This window comes from Mastigoproctus giganteus, chromosome 7, assembly GCF_048544385.1.
Source record: "Mastigoproctus giganteus isolate SK-2022 chromosome 7, ASM4854438v1, whole genome shotgun sequence".
Taxonomy (NCBI): Eukaryota; Metazoa; Arthropoda; class Arachnida; order Uropygi; family Thelyphonidae; genus Mastigoproctus; species Mastigoproctus giganteus.
Window position 1 is genome coordinate 197,219,617 of NC_143581.1, and position 9,753 is coordinate 197,229,369.

The window sequence follows — 9,753 nt, forward strand, 5'->3', positions numbered from 1 at the left end:
ACTTTTTGAAAGGGGCATTGAGCCTGACCCTTTCTGTCACTGCGGTGCATCTGAGACATGGCAGCACGTTCTCTTTGAATTCTGTCCTTTCAGTTTACTAATATCCCATCAAGGCTTCGTTCAACCAACAGTTACAACGAACTGTACCAGATGTGGCTCAGCTGGTCCTTCATTGCAATGAAATTTTCAACTGAAGAAAAGCGAACAGACAGTGCCAAAATTTTTAAAATTTGGCCATTTCTTTGGTTACTGGAGACAAAATTTAGAAAGGAAAGGTAAAAGAAATCCCTTAAAAATTCTTGGGTTCAACCCGACTTGATGGAATTCGAACCTGCGCTTTTTCCTAGGTTCGAATCCCACTCAGCTGACGTCCGAGTCCTCGTGTGAACATGGTAGTCGCAAGGTGTGCGACTACCATGTCCACACGAGTAATTGTGGTGTTTACGTTCTGCGAAGCAGGGCCGACTGTCTCGTCTTTTAAATAGGGTGTCAGTGGCCACTTTTTCCGGTTGGCCACCAGATGTCTTTCGACCCATCACTCCCAACAGACGTCTGCTGAACGCTGTCTCTATTAGGCGTGCTGTAAACGCTGTTTTTCTCTTTCTTTGTGTACAGAAGATGAAAAGTGGCCAACTAAGAGTTGGATGAGAAGACTCGTGGGTGGGAGGCGTCTTTGGTGACTTCTCGGGTATGGCGACACGAACGCACGACACGGCTCGTTTGTTCTTTGTGCGAGAGGCGTATGCGCGTATAACAAGGCCGGTTATCGTCAGAAGCGTATCTCGTGTTCCGACATGAGCGCTTTCGGTACGAGTCCGCACAAGAAAGAAACGCGAATCAAACGGAAGACAGAGCGCAGTCCGGGAGACGAGTTGGCCCGCTGATTTCTTGTGACAACAGTCAGGAAAGATCGTGCCGAGGCTCGGATGAGACTTGACGACCTTGAACGGCCAACAGCGTCGCCCTCCGCTTCGCGTTCGATGAAAATTTTACGAGCGAAATAAAATGAAAATGGAAGAGAGAAATGGTGGCATGAAGTGCGCGTGCTGATGTGTCGATGTTTGGGGAGGTGGTGCCGACTGCAGTTTGTCCTCTCTGACATTTTCATCCAGCGGGCAACGCGATCTCGGCATCCAATTGACACATCCTTTTATATCTCCACATCTCCGCGAATTGCTCTCTGCTTTATCCCCGTATTTCTCTCTCTCTCTCTCCCTCTGTCTCTCATTCGTTCTGTGTCCGTCTCTCTTTCCTCATCTCTTTTTTTTTCTCATTTCTCTCCTGTTTGTCTGTCTCTCAATTCATCTGTTTCTCTCTTTCTTTCCTCTTAGAAACTTCGTCCGTTTCTCATTTACACTCCCTCCCTAAAGTGACAACTTACTGCACCTGAAATCCGAGCTGAGTTCAATAGGAACAGAGACACTCCTGCGTCTACATTCATTGTAAAACTTCGTCTTAAACAAGTAGGATTTCGTGGCCTTGTAGCTCTCTGAAGGCCCTTATTAAAACCGGGACATCGAAAGAAACGGTTGAGTTGGGTTAAGAGCTATCAATATTGGACAATTGAAGAGTGGATGAATCCAAATTTGAAATTTTTTGATCCAAGCATAGAGTTTATGCGAGATGAACAACTGCAGAAAAAATGGTGCCTCATTGTTTGGTGCTTGCAATCAAGCACGGTGGTGGTTCCATCATCATCTGGAGTGGGTGGCATCGTCAGAATTGAAGGAATTTCAAGAAAATAAGACTATAAAAACATTCTTGAACATAGTGCAATATTCTTTGGACTTCCACTTTGTGGAAGAAATCTTATATTACAACAAGACAATGACCAGAAGCACAGCTCTAAGCTGTGAAGGGACTTTCTAGCAACTAAACAACAGGAGGGTGTATTGCAAATTATGGCGTGGCCACCCCAATTGCCTCATTTAAACTCAACAGAGCTTTCATGGGATCATCTGGGCCGTCAAGGGCGTGAGGTCTGTCCATCTTCACGAAATTTATGGGGAACCTTGCAGATCGCTTGGAATAATGTTAATCAAGAACACTATTGGACACTTAGGAAAGATAGTACATTTGTATTATAAAATTAATCGCCAGAATGCCACGTCGGTGTAAGGCAGTGAGGATATTTTGAATAAAAATCAGCGTAAATTATTGCTATTAATCACTTAATAAAAATTCGCCCTCGTGGGTAGCACAGTTGGTAGGATCGCCGTCCTCCCCATACCCGTCAATGACGGGAGGAATTTTTATGGGCCTTTTTCACAACGTGGCTGAGTTAGTCGGTCTCAGGAGAGGGCAGCATGGTTTTTCTTCCGGAAATTCGAGTTTTTCTTCCAGCAAAACAGAAAATCAATCCCCGAACACACGCAGTATACAGACAGTTAACTGAGCACATGGTCTTAGTCGCTAATGATCCTAAAACCCAATGACAACAACAACAATAAAAAATCTTAACCTACTTTGTAGTGAGTGTGTTTTTATTCTAAAGCTTAAATTATTACAGCTAATTTCAAAAAAATGAACAAAACTGCTGTCATGCGCTGTGATTCCAAACTTTTAGGCGGGAGTGTGTCTCTGTCTGTATCTCTTAGTCTTTCTTTCTTCTTTATTTTCTCTCTCTCTCTCGTTTCTCTTTAACTCTATTTCTCTCTTCCAATTTCTCTTTGTGTCTTTCTCGCTCTCTCTCGCAATTTCTGTTTGTCTCTTTTCCTCTTCCTCTCAATATCTCTTTGCTTCTTTCTCTCTGTTTCTCTCTCAATTTCAGTTTCTCTCATTTTCTCTCTCTCTCTCATTTCTGATTTTCTCTTTCTATCTCTCAATTTTTGTTTCCCTCTCTCTTGGTCTCTCTCTCAATTTCTCTTTGCCTCTCTCTCTCTCTCTCTCTCTCTCTCTTTCTCTCTTCTCTCTCTCTTTCTCTCTTCTCTCTCTCTCTCTCTCTCTCTCTCTCTCTCTCTCTCTCTCTCTTTCTTTCTGTTTCTCTCTCTCATTTCTCTTTGCCCCTTTCTCCCTTTCTCCCTCTCTCTCAATTTCTGTTCCACTCTTTCTCTCTCAATTTCTGTTTCTCTCTCTCTCTCTCATTTCTCTTTGCTTCTTTCTCTCTCTCAGATTCTCTCTCTCTGAATTTCTGTTTGTATCTTTCTTTCAATCTCTCTCTCTCTCTCTCTCTGCTCTCCCCTTTTTCTCAATCTGTGTGTTCGTTATTCAGTTTATCTTCTTATACTGTACTCCATTTCTTTCTCTTTACTTTTGTCTTTATGGCTCTCTGTTTCTCCTCCTTCTCTTCATTTCCTCTTTCTGTGTCTCTTTCCCTTTGCTGCCTATCCCTCTCTCTTTCAGTCACTCCGTCTATCTGTCTCTTTATTTTTCTCTCCTTATCTCTGTTTCTTTCTCTCTGTCATGCCATCTGTTTGTCAATCTGTCCCCCCCCCTCTCTCTATCTCTTGTTTATCCCCGGGGCAAATTATCCGAATCTCCCTCTTCACTTCATAAGTGAAAATTACGAAACTCTTTCTCAGCAGGTATCACAACTCTGACATCTATTGGCTTTATGTGACAAACCAATCTGAGTCTTCCCACTTTTCCATCTAATACAGAATTCTGGTAAACCATTCCTGGACCTGGTCAACCGAATCTTTACCCTAAATTCGTTCAACTCTTCAGGATTGCTATTGATCCATTGATTCAGGATAATCTGAGATACAGAAAAAGTAAAGTGCAGCCATTATCAACTCACTGCAAGATGGAAGCCTCCTCAACAATTCATGCTGAGGGACATGGACCATAATACACCACGCTGTTCCAGTGCGGGTTGGCAGATTGAGAGACAGAACCATCCAACAATTTCCAGTATTTACCTTTCTTAAAAAAAAAAAAAAAACTTCACAATTCGCATCAACAAAAACATGACCCTCCTCCAAACCCCCTTGAGCAACAACACCCACAGATCAACTTCGAAGAAACCGTGGTTAAAGACAACGATTTTGGACGGCCGATTCTCATAAATCCACCAATAACTTATTTCCTTCCATCAGATGGCGTTACTATCGGTCACCTCTTATGCTATAACTTATTTGGGGGTATCCAAATCAAATTAGCTTAAGAAGCGAGTGAGGTTGTTTTCTTGCAACAGAAGAAGAAGAAAAAAGGAGAGAAAGAGAGAGAGAGTATACATTTTGACCCTCAGACAGGAGTCATTGACCTGTATCGCCGCGGACGTTAATAGCGACTGTTGATGGAAAATTGCGGCACGCTGCCGCTGTCCTTTTCCGACTCCACCGTGCAACGTCGACAAATCTTTGCCTCGCTCCGGCAACAGGACCAGACTGACCGACGCTGAGCGTCTGCCGCCACCAACTGGATAGAAAAACGACGGAATTGTGACAGAGATCGATTTTCGAACAACGGACACACACACACGCGCTCACTAAGGGTGGCCGACGGATTGATGACTAAACACCACGCGTGGCCTCCGCTGCGAAACAATCAACGCTCATTTGGAGGTGGTCAATGCACCAGTTGCGTCATTTCGGATGCCGTCGCATCTGACCTCATCCTCCTTACGATCCGCTGTACTCACCTCTGTGCGGCGTCTACACCTACCCGAATAACTCAAACAGATTTCTTACGACATTCCTCACAGTTAACCTCACGCTAGGTGGCGCTGTTATCAATTGGTTTGTTCGTTAAATTGGTTTGTCTATTTTAAAATGCCCCGTTTCTCTCTTTTTTTTTCATTTTTGCAGAATTCTTTATGTTTTGACACCATTATTTCTGGTTAATCACACTAGACGGCGCTGCTACGCTACCTGAATGGTTTATTAATAAAACGATCAATTTATTGATTTTTGTCTTTAATTTCTTATTAATTGTCCTATTTGTTGTTAAAATTCTTACTAACATTCCTCGTAGTTTCCACTTAGTCACACCAGACGGCGCTGTTACATCATTTCCTCGAACTGACCTATTTTGTCTTTTATTTTTGGAAAGTGTTCTTATTAACATACTTTATAGTTTGCCTGGTATCACCAGACGATGAATCCCCCTTTTTTTTAATTTTATTTAAAAAAATAATAAAAATAAAATAAAATAATATTTTTCTTACTTTCCATGGTCCCACCAGGTGGCGTTTCAATGCGTTTGCTCTGTTGGTAGCCTGATCACAATCATTATGTTATTGTTGCTGCCAACCACATATTTGATGTACGTTTCATAACTGCTGTATTTGTTGCTATAGCAACCGCATACTTTTTTAATTGTTTCTTTGTTACCAGTTTATCGGTTACTAAGAGACGAACAATCAACCATCTGTTTGTCTGCTGCACAGCAGCCATATTTATTCTAAACGTTGCTGCTCGTAATTACCAGTGCAAATCCTAATTAATATAATAACCGGTATTAGGAAATCAGATTTTAAATCTGACTAATACCAATCGAGTACCACAAAGTGGTACCGGCTATTTTTATTTCGAATTTAAACTTTTGGCATGTTGAGAAAGAACAAAGACATGCTTTCAGAGAGCGAAGATTGGCCCTTGTACTTCCAATTTAATTTATTTGGCGTTTATTCGGACAAGACCGCGTCTTCTCAACTTCCTCGTTTAAAGTAACCACACTCTGTAAGAAAGGAATCTAAGAGAGCGATGGACGCTAAGGAGAAAACACAAAATAATGCTTCAAAGCAAAACATCCCCTCAGTGCACTGACACGGAGAGGGAAGTAAACAAAAGAGCAACACTATTTATAAGTGAGGGGTAGACGAAGCTTCTCAACAACACGGGGAAGAGGGATAGGGTATTCAGTGGTCAGTGACCCGATGAAATGTGAGACTCGGGACATTTCCCCCATAAGCCCTTATTTCCAATGGACATAAACACGTGATCAGAAATTTTGTGTATTATTTTGTTACGTAGCGTTGTGGTAGGTCGTGAAAAGTATTTTCAACCCGATCTGTTTATGGTGAACTTACTATTAGTTTAAGAAACATTCACTTTGTTTTGGAAGGTTTCCCAAGGATTCTGCTTGTGGTTTTGCGTAGGTTACACTAGACAGCGCTAGTTTCTCTGCTATCTGTTTAGCAGAGAAAAATTGCTTGACTGCTTTGTAAAACCAGGGTCTGGTCCATTTGTTGATTCTCATTGTTAGCTGTCGAGACGGCAAAGTTCCAGTCTGTAGCTTTTAGTATTTACAAGATGCTCTGCATTTGCTATTGAAAAATACGATTTTGGTGAAGGTCTCAGCGGGACATAGACCTCGTCTACCCTACAGACTCTGACATAGATACTCAAATACAGGAGTATTTAAGACTATGGTGGATTGAAAACAGATTTTGGGTTCCTCTCGAAGCTGGTTGATACCTTATTCCACCTGTGTCCTTTCGTTAGAGGTGGTATTATAAGAGGTGTTTCAGTTGCATGTCATTGTGCAGCCATGCTTTCAGCAGACTGATGAAGGTAAAATCTTCGAGGAAGGAGGATCTGGAGAGCGTGTGAACTTGTTCCTTAGACTCCTTACGTTTTGCAGAAAGTGCTAGAGATATTAATGTCTTAAGTTACTTGGCGTTTACTGCTACAGTGGTCTTTTTGAAGACGAATGCTTCTGTCAGAGACTGTTTTGTTTGGGTCCACTCCAGTGGGAAAAATTATTGCTGTACCAGGATTCCTTTAAGTTTTAAACTGGTGTCACCACCAAAACTGAAGCCACCTTTCATTACAGTTGGTCCCCTTGTTGACTTAAATGAGATCGATCAACGCGATGGTTGGTTTTCTTTGACTCATGTACGTTTCCATCCCTGTTTCCTTTCTTCGCTTACCGAAATGCAGAGGGTTTCAAATGGTTTGGGGGGGGGGGGTGGCAAGAAGGGTCAGGTGACGCTATTCGGGTCTGACCTGAAAATTAGTGAGTTATAAGGTCTGCCATAGTTACCTGAGCAAACATTCTTGGCAGAGTCACTCCTTGAGAATGTTTCAAGGAAGTTCCAAGGATGTTCCATTTCAGTTGTTTTTGGAAATTTAATAGCATTTGGAAATGGGCCTATATAGGTGGTTTATCCTTCCTGCAGGACAGTGTGGCCATAAAAGCGTTTTACCATGGAAAAAATAAATGAGCATCTATATTAACTGACTCAAGATCAGTATGCGAAGGAAGAGATAGTCACAGGGATCCTGAACATCGAACACCAGAGGAATAATAGTTACTACACTGAAAGTTTACGATATAATTCCCCTGGAACTTATATAATTCTGTTTTTTTTTGTAGTTGACTTCAAGAAGACACCATTTCGGCAGAGTACTTTATCTGTTCCCTGTTTATATAATTAATATTTAATTTACTTAATTTAAATATTACAGAAAATTCAGAATATTAATTTACTGGTTCTTCAGAGTGATATTTAAATAAAGATAAAAATTCCTTTTTCGTTCAATTATCTCTCCATTGCACGTACCTCAACTCTTTCGAAGGTAACAGAGAAACTCATCAACATCAACCATTAAGCTGTCTCAAAACCTTCTTTCTACTCAAGGATCCCAATATAGATTCCGTCAGTTTCGATCCGCTAGTGATATATTGGCTTATGCTACTCATCAATTGACAAAGTCAATGGAAAAGTTGGTGAATCTCAAGCAACTGCTCTTGACATTTCAATGGCTTTTGATCGTGTTTGACATAAAGGTCTTCTAAATAAGCTTCCATTTTATGGTTTGCCAACTGTTTTTTGTAATTGGGTATCCAGTTTTCTCTCTGATCACTCACTGCAAGTGATGGTAGATGGTTTTGTCTTCTGCTGGTGTTCCCAAGGTTCAGTTTATTTCCCCACTCTTTTGCTCTTGTATATTAATGACCCTCTTCCTTTGACTGGATATCCTATCCATAGTTTTGTTGATGATAGCGCATTGCAATCCACCTTCCAGTTTGAGAAACCTTGCCCTGCACAGTATGCGAAGGAAGAGATAGTCACAGGGCTCCTGAATAAAAACAGCTGCAACTTCTCGAATATCCACCACCAATTCCTTAAATGCTGATCTCTAGGTAATTCTCCAATGGAGCACAAAGATAACTTAGTTAATTTCAGCCTTATTTCTCACAAAAAGGAGAAATAAGGTTGGGTTTTAGGCAAGATCACATATCTCTATTAGGGATTGACTTCTAATCTCTCTTGTCACAAATACGCCTTCACATTTCTTCTACACAACTGTTCACTCTGTACGAATCTCAAATCCACCCTACCATAGAATATTATTTCCACGTCTGTGGCAATGCCCCATAACCCCCTCTAAGCTTTTTGACTCCAATCAAAAGAGGGTAGTCATTCTTATTAATGACTGATCTCTTACAAACTCTTTAGGTTATTATAACAAAAATAAATAAATAATAAATGAAAAATAAAGAAAGTGTAATTACATTATTAGTGATGCAAGTAATTTAAATGTAATAAACTTAGTAAATTATGTAATTATAGGAAAAGACAGATTTTCATGAAATGGAACTCACCTTAATTCAGTTAAGAAGCTATGAATTCGAGAAACGAAGCCGGTTAGTGACCTCACCTCTTCCGTTCGTCTTAAGTATTAAAAGTGACTTGTGGTTCTTAGCACGTGGAGGGTTAAAAGGGAACATTTATCGGTTAGTTACCTGTTCTTCATAAACAGAGAATGAGACATTTGTTTTGTTTCCAACTCGTAAATAGTGGAGAATGACATTCTATAAACAAAACAAGAATCAGATATGTCAGGCGTAACGTGATAGTGTGCATCAATGGAAAAAAAAAACTTAAAAATTGTGTTCTCTTTATTAACGTTTTAGTTTTTCTTGAACTTTTGATCTCCATAAAACTTATTTTCTCACGATCTGAGATCATTATATATTTTATTTTTTATTAGTACAATTATGGAAAATAATCCTCATTTTTTTATTAAATTTCTGGTGTGTTAAAAATATAATTACATTTAATATTTAAATGCATTAATTAATTTTAAAAAGGTTCACTTAATTTTAATGTTATTTTAGAGACAATTTATAAAATAATTGTTTAAGATGTTGAAACAAACTACGTAAATACAAAAATAAATAATATAAAAAAATAATTGATTCTCTAGAGTTAGTTTGCTTATCCGAATTCTGCGCCCTCTAGCGAGTGAATAGGCTTTTGTATATGATTAAAGAACAGATTTAATGATTACAGATTTATTGTTTTCTGTTAAAGTTTTTCAAACTGTTTCATATACAGTAAAATCAAACTATTAATTAATTTAATAAATTAAATAATTTAAAAAACTGCAGTTAAGTTTAATATTATTTTAGAGATATTTTATAAAATAATTGATTCGCTAGAGTTAGTTTGCTTATCGAATGCTGCGCCATCTAGCGAGTGATAGCTTTTTGTACATGATTAAAGAAAAGAGTTTAATGATTACAGTTTTATTGTTTAATTTCTAAGTTTTTCACACTGTTTTTTTATGAAAGCAAACTCTTAATTTAATAAATTATCAATTTTAAAAAGTTCACGTAATGTTATTTTAAACATATTTTATAAAATAATTTTTAAAAATGTTGAAACAAACTATCCGTGAATAATATAAAAAATAATTGATTCCCTACAGTTAGTTTGCTTATCCGAACGCTGCGCCCTCTAGCGGGTGAAGATGTTTCATGATTAAAGAAAAGAGTTTAATGACTACAGATTTATTGTTTTCTTTTAATCAAAGTTTTTCAAACTGTTTCATATAAAATCAAACTATTAATTAATTTAAG

The 9,753-nt window shown here is 39.0% G+C and overlaps 1 protein-coding gene across 1 annotated transcript in view; it reads right to left on the bottom strand.

The window, feature by feature from the left end:
- LOC150083530 (zinc finger MIZ domain-containing protein 1-like) overlaps positions 1–8,514 on the bottom strand; it is a 346,825-nt gene extending 338,311 nt beyond the window's left edge. Inside the window, exon 1 of the mRNA XM_090378057.1 lies at positions 8,494–8,514. The gene's annotated coding sequence lies outside the window, so the exon portion shown is untranslated. The remainder of the gene's footprint in view (positions 1–8,493) is intronic.
- Between the last annotated feature and the right edge of the window lie 1,239 nt (positions 8,515–9,753).